Source organism: Ranitomeya imitator, chromosome 1 (genome assembly GCF_032444005.1).
Source record: "Ranitomeya imitator isolate aRanImi1 chromosome 1, aRanImi1.pri, whole genome shotgun sequence".
Classification (NCBI taxonomy): Eukaryota; Metazoa; Chordata; class Amphibia; order Anura; family Dendrobatidae; genus Ranitomeya; species Ranitomeya imitator.
In genome coordinates this window covers 17,126,248-17,143,577 of record NC_091282.1, presented here as the reverse complement: position 1 = coordinate 17,143,577, position 17,330 = coordinate 17,126,248, and the positions used below count along the sequence as shown (strand labels likewise).

The following is a 17,330-nucleotide window of genomic DNA, read 5'->3' as shown; positions in this document are numbered from 1 at the left end:
CAGAAGACAGGAAGCGCTCACAGCGCATGGCCAAGGGATCACAATAGCGCAGACTCCTGTACAGCAAATAACAACGCTCAGGAATCTGCGCCCAGTACCTAGGTGCAAATTTTGACACCTGTGCTGCGTCTCCTTAAAAAGACAAGTCACGCCTCCACAACTGTTTGACAGTATAATGGGCTAAATAGTGTACGTGTTTTATTCAGCGTGTGCAAGGAGCAAACCAAATAGAGCAACCTTTTACTTGTGCAGCATTTATGCTGCACAAGGTGTGGCTCTTGTACCTTGCAACACCTGAAGGGGGTTAAAGGTAACCTTTGAAATTGGTTCAACTAGGCTTCGGCCTACACTCTGCTCCTCTCCTGCTGACCCTGGGCTCAAACACCGCTAGTTTTTGCCCGGAACTGCTAGCTGCACAGAGAAAAACACCAGTCAATGTGTTAGTGGGATTCAGCACCGCCAGCTGTTCCCCTGCTGTGTAGTCGGCATCGTGTCCAGCACAAGCCACGCTGGCACAACTGACCAAAAGCTGCCACCAGTGCAGGCTTCGGCCTACACTCTGCTCCTCTCCTCCTCCTGCTGACCCTGGGCTCAAACACCGCCAGTTTCTGCCCGGAAGTGCTAGCTGCACAGAGAAAAACACCAGCCAATGTGTTAGTGGGGTTCAGCACCGCCAGCTGTTCCCCCGCTGTGTAGCCGGCATCGTGTCCAGCACAAGCCACGCTGGCACAACTGACCAAAAGCTGCCACCAGTGCAGGCTTCGGCCTACACTTTGCTCCTCTCCTCCTCCTGCTGACCCTGGGCTCTAACACCGCCAGTTTTTGCCCGGACATGCGAGCTGCACAGAGAAAAACACCAGTCAATGTGTCAGTGGGGTTCAGCAACGCCAGCTGTTCCCCTGCTGTGTAGCTTGCAACGTGACCTGCAAACGCCACGCAGGCACATGAACTGAAATTGAAGGGAGCCTGCCCCCCACCCCCAGGTGTTTCTATGTAAAACAGCCACCTTGTACAGCAGTACTGCTGCATTTGTACAAGGTGGCTGACTTTTTCTCCTTGCCCACGTGGAACTCAACACGTACAAAATGTGTCTCATTGAGACCATTCCACTGTCCCTGAGGTGTGACTTTCCTTTCTAATGATATGCAGCACCACCCTTGTTAGCGCTGCCCGTCTTTTGACATCATTGGTTAGCTGGCTGCGCCTGTGCGTCTGCCCTGCTCGAAACAACGCCCCTCGGTGTCTTATTTTTTTGAACAGCGAGGGTGTGATTGATGGGCATGTGCAGTGCATATGTTTGCCTGTGTTCACTCATCTCCTTCCGCCTTCTTCAGACTGGGTGTCCTCATGGCCGCGGCAGGCGATAAGGGATCAGATGAGGCCGCCCAGTCTGAAGCAGGTGTAAGGACATGTGTGAGCGTCAAACATATTTACTGAACAAGGCCACGAATCCCAGCCACGCAGTGTGATTTTTTGAAAACACACTGTGGGTCTGGGATTCATGTCCATCGCTAACCGTAACGGCCGACATTAAATGAGGTCAGAAGACAGGAAGCGCTCACAGCGCATGGCCAAGGGATCACAATAGCGCAGACTCCTGTACAGCAAATAACAACGCTCAGGAATCTGCGCACAGCAGCTAGGTGTAAATTTTGACACCTGTGCTGCATCTCCTTAAAAAGACAAGTCACGCCTCCACTACTGTTTGACAGTATAATGGGCTAAATAGTGTACGTGTTTTATTCAGCGTGTGCAAGGAGCAAAATTAAATAGAGCAACCTTTGACTTGTGCATCATTAATGCTGTTCAAGGTGTGGCTCTTGTACCTTGCAACACCTGAGGGGGGGGTTAAAGGTAACCTTTGAAATTGGTTCAACTAGGCTTCGGCCTACACTCTGCTCCTCTACTCCTCCTGCTGACCCTGGGCTCAAACACCGCTAGTTTCTGCCCGGAACTGCTAGCTGCACAGAGAAAAACACCAGTCAATGTGTTCGTGGGGTTCAGCACCGCCAGCTGTTCCCCTGCTGTGTAGTTGGCATCGTGTCCAGCACAAGCCACGCTGGCACAACCGACCAAAAGCTGCCACCAGTGCAGGCTTCGGCCTACACTCTGCTCCTCTCCTCCTCCTGCTGACCCTGGGCTCTAACACCGCCAGTTTTTGCCCGGACATGCGAGCTGCACAGAGAAAAACACCAGTCAATGTGTCAGTGGGGTTCAGCAACGCCAGCTGTTCCCCTGCTGTGTAGCTTGCAACGTGACCTGCAAACGCCACGCAGGCACATGAACTGAAATTGAAGGGAGCCTGCCCCCCACCCCCAGGTGTTTCTATGTAAAACAGCCACCTTGTACAGCAGTACTGCTGCATTTGTACAAGGTGGCTGATTTTTTCTCCTTGCACACGTGGAACTCAACAAGTACAAAATGTGTCTCATTACAGACCATTACAATGTCCCTGAGGTGTGACTTTCCTTTTTAATGACACGCAGCACCCCCATTGTTAGCGCTGCCCGTCTCCTGACATAATTGGTTGGCTGGCTGTGCCTGTGCGTCCCCCCTGCCCGACACAACGCCCCCCGTTGTCTCATATATTTTGACTGCGAGGGTGTGATTGATGGGCACGAGCAGTGCATATGTTTCCCTGTCTTCACTCCCCTCCTTCCGCCTTCTTCTGACTGTGCGGCCTCATGGCCGCGGCATGCGATAAGGGATCAGCTGAGGCTGCCCAGTCTGAAGCAGGTGTAAGGACATGTGTGAGCGGCGAACATATTTACTGCACAAGGCCACGAATCCCAGCACCACAGTGTGACTTTAGGAAAAGCCACCGTGGGTCTGGGATTTATGGCCATCGTTAACCGCACCGGCCAACATGAAATGAGGTCATGAGACGGCCTGCACTAACAGGGTATTGCCAAGGGATAACACAAGAGCGCAGTTTCCTGTACTGCAAATAACAACGGTAAGGAATCTGCGCCCAGCACCTAGGTGTAAATTTGTACACCTGTGCTGCGTCTCCTTAAAAAGACTAGTAGTCACGCCTCCACTACTGTTTGACAGTATAATGGGCTAAATAGTGTACGTGTTTAATTCAGCGTGTGCAAGGAGCAAAATTAAATAGAGCAACCTTTGACTTGTGCATCATTAATGCTGTTCAAGGTGTGGCTCTTGTACCTTGCAACACCTGAGGGGGGGGTTAAAGGTAACCTTTGAAATTGGTTCAACTAGGCTTCGGCCTACACTCTGCTCCTCTCCTCCTCCTGCTGACCCTGGGCTCAAACACCGCTAGTTTTTGCCCGGAACTGCTAGCTGCACAGAGAAAAACACCAGTCAATGTGTTAGTGGGGTTCAGCAACGCCAGCTGTTCCCCTGCTGTGTAGTCGGCAACGTGTCCAGCACAAGCCACGCTGGCACAACAGAACAAAAGCTGCCACCAGTGCAGGCTTCGGCCTACACTTTGCTCCTCTCCTCCTCCTGCTGACCCTGGGCTCAAACAACGCCAGTTTCTGCCCGGACATGCTAGCTGCACAGAGAAAAACACCAGCCAATGTGTTAGTGGGGTTCAGCACCGCCAGCTGTTCCCCTGCTGTGTAGTCGGCATCGTGTCCAGCACAAGCCACGCTGGCACAACTGACCAAAAGCTGCCACCAGTGCAGGCTTCGGCCTACACTTTGCTCCTCTCCTCCTCCTGCTGACCCTGGGCTCAAACAACGCCAGTTTCTGCCCGGACATGCTAGCTGCACAGAGAAAAACACCAGCCAATGTGTTAGTGGGGTTCAGCACCGCCAGCTGTTCCCCTGCTGTGTAGCTGGCAACGTGTCCTGCAAACGCCACGCAGGCACATGAACTGAAATTGAAGGGAGCCTGCCCCCCACCCCCAGGTGTTTCTATGTATAACAGCCACCTTGTACAGCAGTACTGCTGCATTTGTACAAGGTGGCTGACTTTTTGTCCTTGCCCACGTGGAACTCAAAACGTACAAAATGTGTCTCATTGAGACCATTCCACTGTCCCTGAGGTGTGACTTTCCTTTCTAATGATACGCAGCACCCCCCTTGGTAGCGCTTCCCGTCTTCTGACATCATTGGTTGGCTTGTTGCGCCTGTGCGTCCGCCCTGCCTGAAACAATGCTCCTCGTTGTCTTATTTTGACTGCGAGGCTGTGATTGATGGGCACGAGCAGTGCATATCTTCACCTGTCTTAACTCATCTCCTTCCGCCTTCTTCAGACTGTGCAGCCTCATGGCCGCGGCATGCGAGAAGGGATCAGCAGAGGCCACCCAGTCTGAAGCAGGTGTAAGGACGTGTGTGAGCGGCCAAAATATTTACTGCTCAAGGCCACGAATCACAGCACCGCAGTGTGACTTTATGAAAAGGCACTGTGGGTCTGGGATTTATGGCCATCGTTAACCGCACCGGCCAACATTAAATGAGGTCATAAGACGGGCAGCTCTAACAGGGCATTGCCAAGGGATAACACAAGAGCGCAGACTCCTGTACAGCAAATAACAAAGCTCAGGAAGCTGCGCCAAGCACCAAGGCGTTATTTGGGACACCTGTGCTGCGTCTCCTTAAAAAGCCAAGTCACGCATCCACTACAGTTTGACTGTAGAATGGGCTAAATTGTGTACGTCTTTCATTCAGCGTGTGCAAGTAGACAAATTAATAGAGCAACCTTTCACTTGTGCAGCATTAATACTGCACAAGGTGTGTCTCTTGTACTTTGTAACACCTGAGGGGGGGTTAAAGGTTTCCTTTGAAATTGGTTCAAATAGGCTTCGGCCTACACTCTGCTCCTCTCCTCCTCCTCCTGCTTCAACACAGGCTCTAACATCGCTAGTTTTTGACCGCAAGTGCTAGCTGCACAGAGAAAAACACACGCCATTGTGTTAGTGGGGTTCAGCAACGCCAGCTGTTCCCCCACTGTGTAGCCGGCAAAGTGTCCTGCAAACGCAATGCAGACACAAAGTTGCCTCCAGTGCAGGCTTCGGCCTACACTCTGCTCCCCCTGCTTACCCTTAGCTCCAACACCGCTAGTTGGGGCTCTAGGAAGACAATCTTTAATAGGCAACGCATCTGGGTTCCAGCACCGCCAGCTGGTTCTCGGCAGTGTTCTTGTCACAGGTACTCCCTCGTGCCAAGCCTGGTTTCAGCACCGTCAGCTGTTTCCGGGTTGTGTCAAGCTCACTGAGACGCCTATGCTTGCCCCGTCGTGGTGCGGTCGGGTTAGCCAACTCCAGGGTGCCTCCAGTTTAGGAGCTTCCTATGTGGGCTGCGTGAACTGGTAGTCAAGGCTGGTTCTGTAGTGCCAGTAGGCCCAGCTCCCCCTGTAGGACTGTTGGGGTTCGGTAACTGCGGCTGCCTCGCGGCCTAGCTGTTCTCTCCTCTCCTGTGGGCCTTGGGGTCCACCACCTGGTTCCAGCACCGTCAGCTGGTTCCAGGCCGAGCCTTTGGCTTAGGTGCCTCCTCCTGGGTATCCGAGTTCCGCCAACGTCAGGCGGTCCTTGGTAGTACTTTTAAGCGCGGGCACCTACAGCTTAGTAACCGGGTTCCAGCACCGCCAGCTGGTCCTCGGTCGTGCCATTGGCTCTTGCACACTGGGGCAACGCATCTGGGTTCCAGCAACGCCAGCTGGTTCTCGGCAGTGTTTTTGACACAGGTACTCCCTCGTGCCAAGCCTGGTTTCAGCACCGTCAGCTGTTTCCGGGTTGTGTCAAGCTCACTGAGACGCCTATGCTTGCCCCGTCGTGGTGCGGTCGGGTTAGCCAACTCCAGGGTGCCTCCAGTTTAGGAGCTTCCTATGTGGGCTGCGTGAACTGGTAGTCAAGGCTGGTTCTGTAGTGCCAGTAGGCCCAGCTCCCCCTGTAGGACTGTTGGGGTTTGGTAACTGCGGCTGCCTCGCGGCCTAGCTGTTCTCTCCTCTCCTGTGGGTCTTGGGGTCCACCACCTGGTTCCAGCACCGTCAGCTGGTTCCAGGCCGAGCCTTTGGCTTAGGTGCCTCCTCCTGGGTATCCGAGTTCCGCCAACGTCAGGCGGTCCTTGGTAGTGCTTTTAAGCGCGGGCACCTACAGCTTAGTAACCGGGTTCCAGCACCGCCAGCTGGTCCTCGGTCGTGCCATTGGCTCTTGCACACTGGGGCAACGCATCTGGGTTCCAGCACCGCCAGCTGGTTCTCGGCAGTGTTCTTGTCACAGGTACTCCCTCGTGCCAAGCCTGGTTTCAGCACCGTCAGCTGTTTCCGGGTTGTGTCAAGCTCACTGAGACGCCTATGCTTGCCCCGTCGTGGTGCGGTCGGGTTAGCCAACTCCAGGGTGCCTCCAGTTTAGGAGCTTCCTATGTGGGCTGCGTGAACTGGTAGTCAAGGCTGGTTCTGTAGTGCCAGTAGGCCCAGCTCCCCCTGTAGGACTGTTGGGGTTCGGTAACTGCGGCTGCCTCGCGGCCTAGCTGTTCTCTCCTCTCCTGTGGACCTTCTGGTCCACCACCTGGTTCCAGCACCGTCAGCTGGTTCCGGGCCGAGCCTTTGGCTTAGGTGCCTCCTCCTGGGTATCCGAGTTCCGCCAACGTCAGGCGGGCCTTGGTAGTGCTTTTAAGCGCGGGCACCTACAGCTTAGTAACCGGGTTCCAGCACCGCCAGCTGGTCCTCGGTCGTGCCATTGGCTCTTGCACACTGGGGCAACGCATCTGGGTTCCAGCACCGCCAGCTGGTTCTCGGCAGTGTTCTTGTCACAGGTACTCCCTCGTGCCAAGCCTGGTTTCAGCACCGTCAGCTGTTTCCGGGTTGTGTCAAGCTCACTGAGACGCCTATGCTTGCCCTGTCGTGGTGCGGTCGGGTTAGCCAACTCCAGGGTGCCTCCAGTTTAGGAGCTTCCTATGTGGGCTGCGTGAACTGGTAGTCAAGGCTGGTTCTGTAGTGCCAGTAGGCCCAGCTCCCCCTGTAGGACTGTTGGGGTTCGGTAACTGCGGCTGCCTCGCGGCCTAGCTGTTCTCTCCTCTCCTGTGGGCCTTGGGGTCCACCACCTGGTTCCAGCACCGTCAGCTGGTTCCGGGCCGAGCCTTTGGCTTAGGTGCCTCCTCCTGGGTATCCGAGTTCCGCCAACGTCATGCGGGCCTTGGTAGTGCTTTTAAGCGCGGGCACCTACAGCTTAGTAACCGGGTTCCAGCACCGCCAGCTGGTCCTCGGTCGTGCCATTGGCTCTTGCACACTGGGGCAACGCATCTGGGTTCCAGCACCGCCAGCTGGTTCTCGGCAGTGTTCTTGTCACAGGTACTCCCTCGTGCCAAGCCTGGTTTCAGCACCGTCAGCTGTTTCCGGGTTGTGTCAAGCTCACTGAGACGCCTATGCTTGCCCTGTCGTGGTGCGGTCGGGTTAGCCAACTCCAGGGTGCCTCCAGTTTAGGAGCTTCCTATGTGGGCTGCGTGAACTGGTAGTCAAGGCTGGTTCTGTAGTGCCAGTAGGCCCAGCTCCCCCTGTAGGACTGTTGGGGTTCGGTAACTGCGGCTGCCTCGCGGCCTAGCTGTTCTCTCCTCTCCTGTGGGCCTTGTGGTCCACCACCTTGTTCCAGCACCGTCAGCTGGTTCCGGGCCGAGCCTTTGGCTTAGGTGCCTCCTCCTGGGTATCCGAGTTCCGCCAACGTCAGGCGGTCCTTGGTAGTGCTTTTAAGCGCGGGCACCTACAGCTTAGTAACCGGGTTCCAGCACCGTCAGCTGGTCCTCGGTCGTGCCATTGGCTCTCGCACACTGGGGCAACGCATCTGGGTTCCAGCACCGCCAGCTGGTTCTCGGCAGTGTTTTTGTCACAGGTACTCCCTCGTGCCAAACCTGGTTTCAGCACCGTCAGCTGTTTCCGGGGTGTGTCAAACTCGCTGAGACGCCTATGTTTGCCCCGTCGTGTTGCAGTCGGGTTAGCCAACTCCAGGGTGCCTCCAGTTTAGGAGCTTCCTATGTGGGCTGCGTGAACTGGTAGTCAAGGCTGGTTCTGTAGTGCCAGTAGGCCCAGCTCCCCCTGTAGGACTGTTGGGGTTCGGTAACTGCGGCTGCCTCGCGGCCTAGCTGTTCTCTCCTCTCCTGTGGGCCTTCGGGTCCACCACCTGGTTCCAGCACCGTCAGCTGGTTCTCGGCAGTGTCTTTTGCTCTTGTACCTTCTGCTCCCCATCCTGGTTCCAGTACCGTCAGCTGGTTCCGGGCAGAGCCTTTGGCTTAAGTGCCTCCTTCTGGGTATCCAAGTTCCACCAACGTCAGGTGGTCCTTGGTAGTGCTTTCAGGCACGGGTACCTCCTGCTTAGTAACCGGGTTCCAGTAACGTCAGCTGGTCCTCGGTAGTTCCATTGGCTCTTGGACCTTCGGCTACCCATCCGGGTTCCAGTACCGTCAGCTGGTTCTCGGCAGTGTCTTTTGCTCTTGTACCTTCTGCTCCCCATCCTGGTTCCAGTAACGTCAGCTGGTTCCGGGCAGAGCCTTTGGCTTAGGTGCCTCCTTCTGGGTATCCGAGTTCCGCCAACGCCAGGCGGTCCTTGGTAGTGCTTTTTAGCACGGGTACCTCCTGCTTAGTAACCGGGTTCCAGTAACGTCAGCTGGTCCTCGGTAGTTCCATAGGCTCTTGAACCTTCGAGTAGCCATCCGAGTTCCAGTTCCATCAGCTGGTTCTTGGCATTTTCTCAGCCTTCTTGTACCTTCTGCTACATTTCCAAGTTTAAGACCCTAAAGTCGACGACCCGGAAGACCACCCCGATGACGACGACCCGGAAGACCACCCCGATGACGACAACGACGACCCGGAAGACCACCCCGATGACGACGGCGGAGACGACGACGGCGGAGACGACGATGGCTGAGACGACGACGGCGGAGATGACGACACTGGAGACGACGACCCTGGAGACGACGACATGGAAGACCGAGAAGCAGAAGAACAAGAGGCTGCAGAACAAAGAGCAGAAGAACATTAAGCATAAGACTTAATATCAGAGCAAAAGATATTATCTAAATTATATGCAGAAGAAGACTGAGCAGTGTATGGGGGTGAGTCCGTTCCTCCTCGTGGTGCCCCTGGATAAAGCCTGATGCTGCAGGCCAAACTGAACGCGGACAAATGTAACTTTTGTGACTGGCAGAACGGAAGGTGTAATCTTCCAACTTTTATAGATAACAACTACGGGAATGCCTGTCACAAATGAGAATATGATGAAGAAGTAGAATAGGAAGAATAATAACAGTGGAATAAAAAGAATATGTAGAATAGGAAGAATAATAATAGTTGAATAAAATGAATATGAAGAATGTAATAAAAAAAAAAAATAGGTAGAAGATGAAGAAGAAGATGAATAAGGTGAAGAAGAAGTTGATGTCAAAGATGCTGATGATGATGAAGATGAAAGTGTGGGAAAAGTAAAAAAAAAAAAGAAAAAAAAGAAGGGGAAGGGCGTGGAATAGTGAAACATCAATATCTGACAAAATAAAAAAAAATTTACATACTCAATATCTTTTTCACTCCGAACGTCTTAAAAAAAAACAAAAAACATGCTATTCTATTTGATTGGGCTAAACCTCATTGCCTTTAATGTCTCCGCCACCTCCCACAATACATCCTACATTATTCTTAGTTGTTTTCCTTGATGTAGAATGAACCTACAAGGAAAGAAAGGGTTTATTTTAATTCCGATATTTTGGTCCCATTGACTTGCATTGGGATCGGGTATCGGTATCGGCGATATCCGATATTTTTTGAATATCGGCCGATCCCAACCGATACCGATACTTTCCGATATCGCAAGGTATCGCTCAACACTAGTTGTGATCACTTTTTCTGTGATCTATCCTAACCATTCGGCACATGCGCGGGTGTGTTTTTAGATGGTTTTGTGTTTCTATTTTGGCGTAGTGGTGTCTATGGCAACGTGAGGATAGTACTGCAGTGCGCAGGCGCCGGAAAGGTCAGAGGCCCGGCGCCTGCGCACTGCAGTACTTTGTCTGCCCTCAACAGGGCAGAGCAAAGTACGCCTGCGCCGGAGCCGTGGCTGAAGATCAGAAGAGGACGTCATGGAAAGAAGATAGGAGGCGCCGCAGCGGACCGGAGACGCCCATCCGACCTGACCAGCAGTGGGACCGCCCCTGGGTGAGTATAATATAACGTCTTTTTCTCCTTTTTCAGGTAACATCGGGGGCTTATCTACAGCATTACAGAATGCTGCAGATAAGCCCCTGATGCCGGTGGGATTACCTCACCCGCGATTTTCGGGGTGACAGGTTCCCTTTAACGAGTCCCTTGTCCATTACCTCTAAGAACTTGTCCTCTACCGACATTGCCACTTGGTTGTCCTGCTTAGTTCTCTGGAAGACTGTGCACCCTAACTGCTCCTCATAGCTTCCCGACACTATATTGCTGACGTGAGTAAAGTCTATTAGATGGTTGGGCAGTTGGATGCTGTGTGGCAGTTCCCTGACATGGAACTCATTGTTACAAGGTTGAAACAGAGATGGACGTCCTTTCTCCAATGTATTTGTCAGCATGCTTGTCACAGAAGATGGGGCGTTCATGCGTCCCAAGCATACGTTGCCAATTATGACCCATCCTAGGTCTATCTTTTGGGCATAGGGAGCATTGTGGAGTCCATTGATATGACGTCTCACTTTATGAACCTGCAGGATATCTCTCCCCAACAGCAGAATTATCTGGGCCTGATGGTCGAGTTCCGGTATAAGGTGTGCTATTCTTTTTAAGTGAGCGTGATGGATTGCTACATCTGGTGTAGGGATTTCAGATCTGTTGTCTGGGATCTGGTTACATTCGATGATCGTAGGTAGCGGTAGGCAGAATTGACCGTCTAAAGACTTGATCTGGTAGTCAGTAGCTTTCCTGCCTGCTGTTGTCACAGTACCTGCACACATCTTTAAGGAGTAGGGAGTGCTTGGCCCTTTGATGTTGAATAGGTCAAAGAACGTTGATCTAGCCAAGGATCGATTACTTTGATCATCAAAGATAGCATACAGTCTTACAGCTTGGTCTCTATGGCCTTTCGGGTATACTTTGACGAGGCATATTTTTGAACAGGACCTACTGTCTATTGTCCCTTTGCAGACCTCGGTGCATTGTGAAGTGATCTCTGGCGTAGCTGTATCAGTGTTCCTTTCCTCCCCGCCATGTTCACTGTCAGCTGGCGTGTTTTGTGTACTCCATGGAGCTGGGCCAGGGTGTAGAGCGGTGTTATGGTCTATGGTGCCACATTCTGTGCATTTTACACTGACCTTGCAATCCTTGGCGAGATGAGTTGTGGACGAGCAGCACTTGTAGCAGATACCGTTTTCTTTCAGGAAGCTTCTGCGATCTGGCATAGATTTTCCTCTGAAGGCTCTGCATTTCAGGAGAGGATGAGGCTTCTGATGAATTGGGCACTGCTTGTCAGGGTCCTGCACCTTTGTCTCTGATTGGGAGCAGCCAGCAGACCTGTAATTAGAACCTGGAGAAGAAACATAAGTCTTGTGTACTTCCACAGATGTTCTGCGTGGATTTGCAGGTGGTGATGGTGTGGCATATGGTATTGCAAAGTCAAAGCTGGGATCGTTTCTAATTCTCGCTTGTTGGTGTATGAAGTCTACAAAAACGGAGAAGGGAGGGAATGGAACGCTGTGTTTGTATTTGTACGTGGAACCATGTGTGAGCCACCACTCCTGTAGATTGTAGGGCAACTTCTGGACTATAGGGTTAACACCTCTGGCTGTGTCGAGGAATGCAAGTCCCTGTAGGTCGTCCTCGTATTTGGCAACTTGGACTTCCTTTAGCAGGTCGCTTAGCTCTCTAAGTTTCTGGAGACCTTTGTTAGATATTTTAGGAAAGTCATCGATTCTTTTGAACAAGGCTCTTTCTATTACTTCTGCTGAGCCGTAACATTCATCCAGCCTCTTCCAGATCTCTTTGAGGCCAGTCTCAGGGCGGTTTATATTAATGTCTCTGATCCTTACTGCATGTTTGACTGACTCTTCTCCCAGGTATTTGGCTAACAGGTCTATCTCTTCCCTGTGTTGTAGTCCCAAGTCTCTAATGACATTTTGGAAGGAAGCTTTCCAAGCTCTGTAACCTTCAGCTTGGTCAGTGAATTTCATGAGTCCCTTGGCAACCAGTTCACGTCGTGTGAAGAACTTGGCAAATTCTGTCGTGAACCGGTTGTCAGCAGAGTATACTGGTGATGGGTCGCCCTGATAGTGATGTGAGGTGCGTTCGTACCTGTTAGTGTCCTCTGGGTGGCGCCAGCCGGTGTCGTATTGCTTCGGCCTGATGTACGGTGTGTCAGCAGGGTGATCCACGTTGGTTACCTGGTGAGGGGTAAGGTAGTCATTAGCAGAGTTGTTTTGCTTCACATTTTCGAGTTTGTTTCTGTCCTGAGCCTCGTGACGACTCTCGCTCACTTCGCTGGAGGTGTCGTATTCTGGTTTTGGTTCAGGGTTATAGTTTGGATCAGGAAGTTCATTAACATACTGTGATGTGCGTTGTGGTGAGTCTTGCAGTGGAAACCCCAGACTCGACGTACTGCTCTGGCTATGCAGCTTGGGATTTTGCGCGGCTTCTAGCGATTCTGCTTCGGCGAGGGCTGCGGCAGCTTCCCTTTTTGCTGCTAGGCTTTCTAAGGCGGCATCCACGCGTGCCTTCTCTAATTTAAGTTGCATCTCTTGGTCAGCAAAGCTCGCTCGCATTTTGGCGGCTTCAGCATTTGCGCGGGCAATGGCGACCGTGCTGCTGATAGATGTTGTCTTTGAGCAGACGGAAGTAACAGATCTTGTCCTATGTGATTTGTGAGACATGGTGTCTTGGGAAAGTGCTTGGCTGTGCAGAGATTGCTGTAGCTGTATTTAGTCTCTGAGTAGCCGGTGACTTGAATCCCACTAGTTGGATGGCTGCCGTTTCACTGTTCTGTCCTCACTAGCTGAGGCAGGCTCATACGTAGCTATACAGTCAGCTAAACTGCTATACCGGGGTCCAATAAGGAGACTGTGGTTGAGTCTGTGCTTTATTAAACGTAGTGGTATATTGATGTGGTGAAACTGTAAACAATAATATACATAGAATCAGTACATGGTATAGAACAGATACATACTACACGTGATGTACATTATGCATAACATTTAGAAGCTAATAACTGAACTAGGAGTACAACTGGCTAAGCTTGGCTAATATAGAGTAGGGATTATCTAGAGAAGGCATAAAGACATACCGGCAATGCAATCGCAAGGGGGATGAAGTGAAGCGTCTTTCCTTGAAGGCAAACTGAAGAAAGTGAAAGGAAAAATGGAGGGAAATGGAGGCTGAGCTACCATAATGCATTGCAAAAGAGGAGGAGAATGATACATGGATAATACAAAACAGAAAATTGAACTGTGAACATGACTCTGACCGCTAGAGGGAGCCAAAGCACTAAAAACAAATAAAGATATGAACATCTATACTGAGAAACCTGCAATTACGCAAACAGATAATCAGGGTAACAATATTAGATGGCGGAGACAGAACACTAGCTCTGTATGAAATATGGATATATATGTGTCTCAGTGACATACGGTGTATATATATATATATATATATATATATATATATATACCGTATATACTCGAGTATAAGCTGACCTGAGTATAACCCGACCCCCCTAATTTTGCCACAAAATACTGGGAAAACTTAGGCTACGTTCACACTAGCGTTCTGCTAGTGTGCGTCGCCTTAGCGTCGGGCGACGCAGCGGCGACGCACGCGTCATGCGCCCCTATGTTTAACATGGGGGACGCATGCGTTTTTGTGTGTTGCGTTTTGCAACACTTGCGTCTTTTTTGCCGCTAGCATCGGACCAAGAAAACGCAACAAGTTGCATTTTTCTTGCGTCCGATTTTCGGCAAAAAACGACGCACGCGTCGCAAAACGCAGCGTTTTTGCGTGCGTTTTGCCGCGTTTTTGTGTGCGTTGCGTCGCCGACGCAGCGGCGCGCAACGCTAGTCTGAACGTAGCCTTAATGACTCGAGTATAAGCCTAGGGTGGAAAATGCAGCAGCTACCGGTAAATTTCAAAAATAAAAAAATGGTACCAATAAAAGTAAAATTAATTAAGACATCAGTAGGTTAAGTGTTTTTGAATATCCATATTGAATCAGGATCCCCATATAATGCTCCATACAGTTCATGATGGCCCCATAAGATGCTCCATACAAAATACGCCCCATATAATGCTCCATACAGTTCATTATGGCCCCATAAGATGCTCCATATTAAAATATGCCCCATATAATGCTGCAAAGGTTAATAATGGCCCCATAAGATGCTCCATAGACACATTTGCCCCGTATGATGCTCCACAATTGCTGATTATGGCCCCATAAGATGCTCCAGAGATATTTGCCCCATATAATGCTGCACATGGCCCCATACAGATATTTGCCCCATATAATGCTGCACATGGCCCCATACAGATATTTGCCCCATATAATGCTGCACATGGCCCCATACAGATATTTGCCCCATATAATGCTGCACATGGCCCCATAAGATGCTCCATACAGACATTTGCCCCATATGCTGTTGCTGCGATTAAAAAAAAAAAAAAATGGCATACTCACCTCTCAGGCCACGGGCACTTGCTATATTCACCGGTCCGCATTTCACCGACGGCCGCCATTGTGTCTTCTGCATCCATTATATGTCCATTTTGGAAGCCGGCGAGAAAATCTCGCCATACGTATGTCACACGGATAGTATGATGCGAGGAAATCGCATCCTCGCATTGCACATGGATCACTGTTCACGAAACATTTCTGAGATTCTCATTGGTGTAAAATGAACCGATTTTTTTATACGTTGTGTGTGACACCAGGCTTAGAGAAGATTCTACAGTGACCAAGCTGGAGAAAGGAGCTCTCTGGGTGCAGTTGTGCTTTTGCAGAGTTTGCTTTCCTGGTGCCTTATCTCTGCTGTTCGGTGCTTTGCAGCAGAAGGAGCTAAGTATTGCATGTTTTGTTTACCCTGTTCCCTATTGTCAGGACCTACTGTTCTTATTGTCTCCCTGGTGTTCCCCGGGTTGTTGTATTGTTTGGTGACCGACCAACCATTGGTTCGCATCACACCCACTCACTTCGGGACAGAATCTATATAATATAGGAGTTTCACTTTTTGTATTGAAGAACTGAAATTAACTTTTTGATGATATTCTAACTTTGTGAGATAGTAACATAGTAACATAGTAACATAGTTAGTAAGGCCGAAAAAAGACATTTGTCCATCCAGTTCAGCCGATATTCCATCATAATAAATCCCCAGATCTACGTCCTTCTACCGAACCTAATTGTATGATACAATATTGTTCTGCTCCAGGAAGACATCCAGGCCTCTCTTGAACCCCTCGACTGAGTTCGCCATCACCACCTCCTCAGGCAAGCAATTCCAGATTCTCACTGCCCTAACAGTAAAGAATCCTCTTCTATGTTGGTGGAAAAACCTTCTCTCCTCCAGACGCAAAGAATGCCCCCTTGTGCCCGTCACCTTCCTTGGTATAAACAGATCCTCAGCGAGAAATTTGTATTGTCCCCTTATATACTTATACATGGTTATTAGATCGCCTCTCAGTCGTCTTTTTTCTAGACTAAATAATCCTAATTTCGCTAATCTATCTGGGTATTGTAGTTCTCCCATCCCCTTTATTAATTTTGTTGCCCTCCTTTGTACTCTCTCTAGTTCCATTATATCCTTCCTGAGCACCAGTGCCCAAAACTGGACACAGTACTCCATGTGCGGTCTAACTAGGGATTTGTACAGAGGCAGTATAATGCTCTCATCATGTGTATCCAGACCTCTTTTAATGCACCCCATGATCCTGTTTGCCTTGGCAGCTGCTGCCTGGCACTGGCTGCTCCAGGTAAGTTTATCATTAACTAGGATCCCCAAGTCCTTCTCCCTGTCAGATTTACCCAGTGGTTTCCCATTCAGTGTGTAATGGTGACATTGATTCCTTCTTCCCATGTGTATAACCTTACATTTATCATTGTTAAATTGTTAGATGCACCTGTATCTCTCAAAAAAAAAGTCAGCCGACACGTGGGTGACAAATACCAAAGGTTTTATTGAATGTGGTCGACCTAAATGTGGTTTGTGCCCAGAGCAAAAATGCTTCATCTACTAAACAGAATAATATAATATTGGACGTCTCATTAGTTGTAGCTCCACACGTCACTGACATCATACAATGTGAAGCTTGCCTCCTGCAATATGTGGGGAGCACGGTCAGAACCTTAAGTCACTGCTTTGGGGAGACATTAGGGACGTTCTTAGCATAACACATAAATATGAAGACTCCTGGGACTCTATACTATGGAGTGAGGAAACCAAAATAAATGTTTTTTTTAAACTGATGATTCCAAATCTGTATGACATTGCAAAAGTAACATAGTAACATAGTAACATAGTTAGTAAGGCCGAAAAAAGACATTTGTCCATCCAGTTCAGCCTATATTCCATCATAATAAATCCCCAGATCTACGTCCTTCTACAGAACCTAATAATTGTATGATACAATATTGTTCTGCTCCAGGAAGACATCCAGGCCTCTCTTGAACCCCTCGACTGAGTTCGCCATCACCACCTCCTCAGGCAAGCAATTCCAGATTCTCACTGCCCTAACAGTAAAGAATCCTCTTCTATGTTGGTGGAAAAACCTTCTCTCCTCCAGACGCAAAGAATGCCCCCTTGTGCCCGTCACCTTCCTTGGTATAAACAGATCCTCAGCGAGATATTTGTATTGTCCCCTTATATACTTATACATGGTTATTAGATCGCCCCTCAGTCGTCTTTTTTCTAGACTAAATAATCCTAATTTCGCTAATCTATCTGGGTATTGTAGTTCTCCCATCCCCTTTATTAATTTTGTTGCCCTCCTTTGTACTCTCTCTCTCTTGTATTGAGGAATACAATGCGAAATGTAAGGTACCTACATTATATATGGTGGTGGCAGTGACCTTATGTTGGGTGCATGAGTGCTGCTGGTGTCAGGAGCTACGTTTCATTGATGGTATCATGAACTCACAGATGTTCTGCTCTTCAGCGAAAGAAGATGCTGTCATCACTCGGTGCTCTTGGTAGACCTGCACTTCCCCAACATGACAATGATCCAAAACACACATCTAAGGCCACTGTTGTATTTCTGAAGAATAGGGTGAAAGTGATTCAGTGACCAATTGTCTCCTGATCTGAACGGAACCGAACACCTATGGTGAATTCTGAAGAGACAAGTTGTCATCACTCTCCATCCAGCATCCAAGTGCTAAGAGCGCTCGTTCTTGAAAAAGGGTAGAAAAGATAGATTGTGTACTATGTCAC

The 17,330-nt window shown here is 49.9% G+C and overlaps 1 pseudogene; it reads right to left on the bottom strand.

Annotated features, from left to right (window-relative positions):
• LOC138658528 (zinc finger protein 345-like) overlaps window positions 1-17,330 on the bottom strand; it is a 131,498-nt pseudogene that overhangs the window by 47,799 nt on the left and 66,369 nt on the right.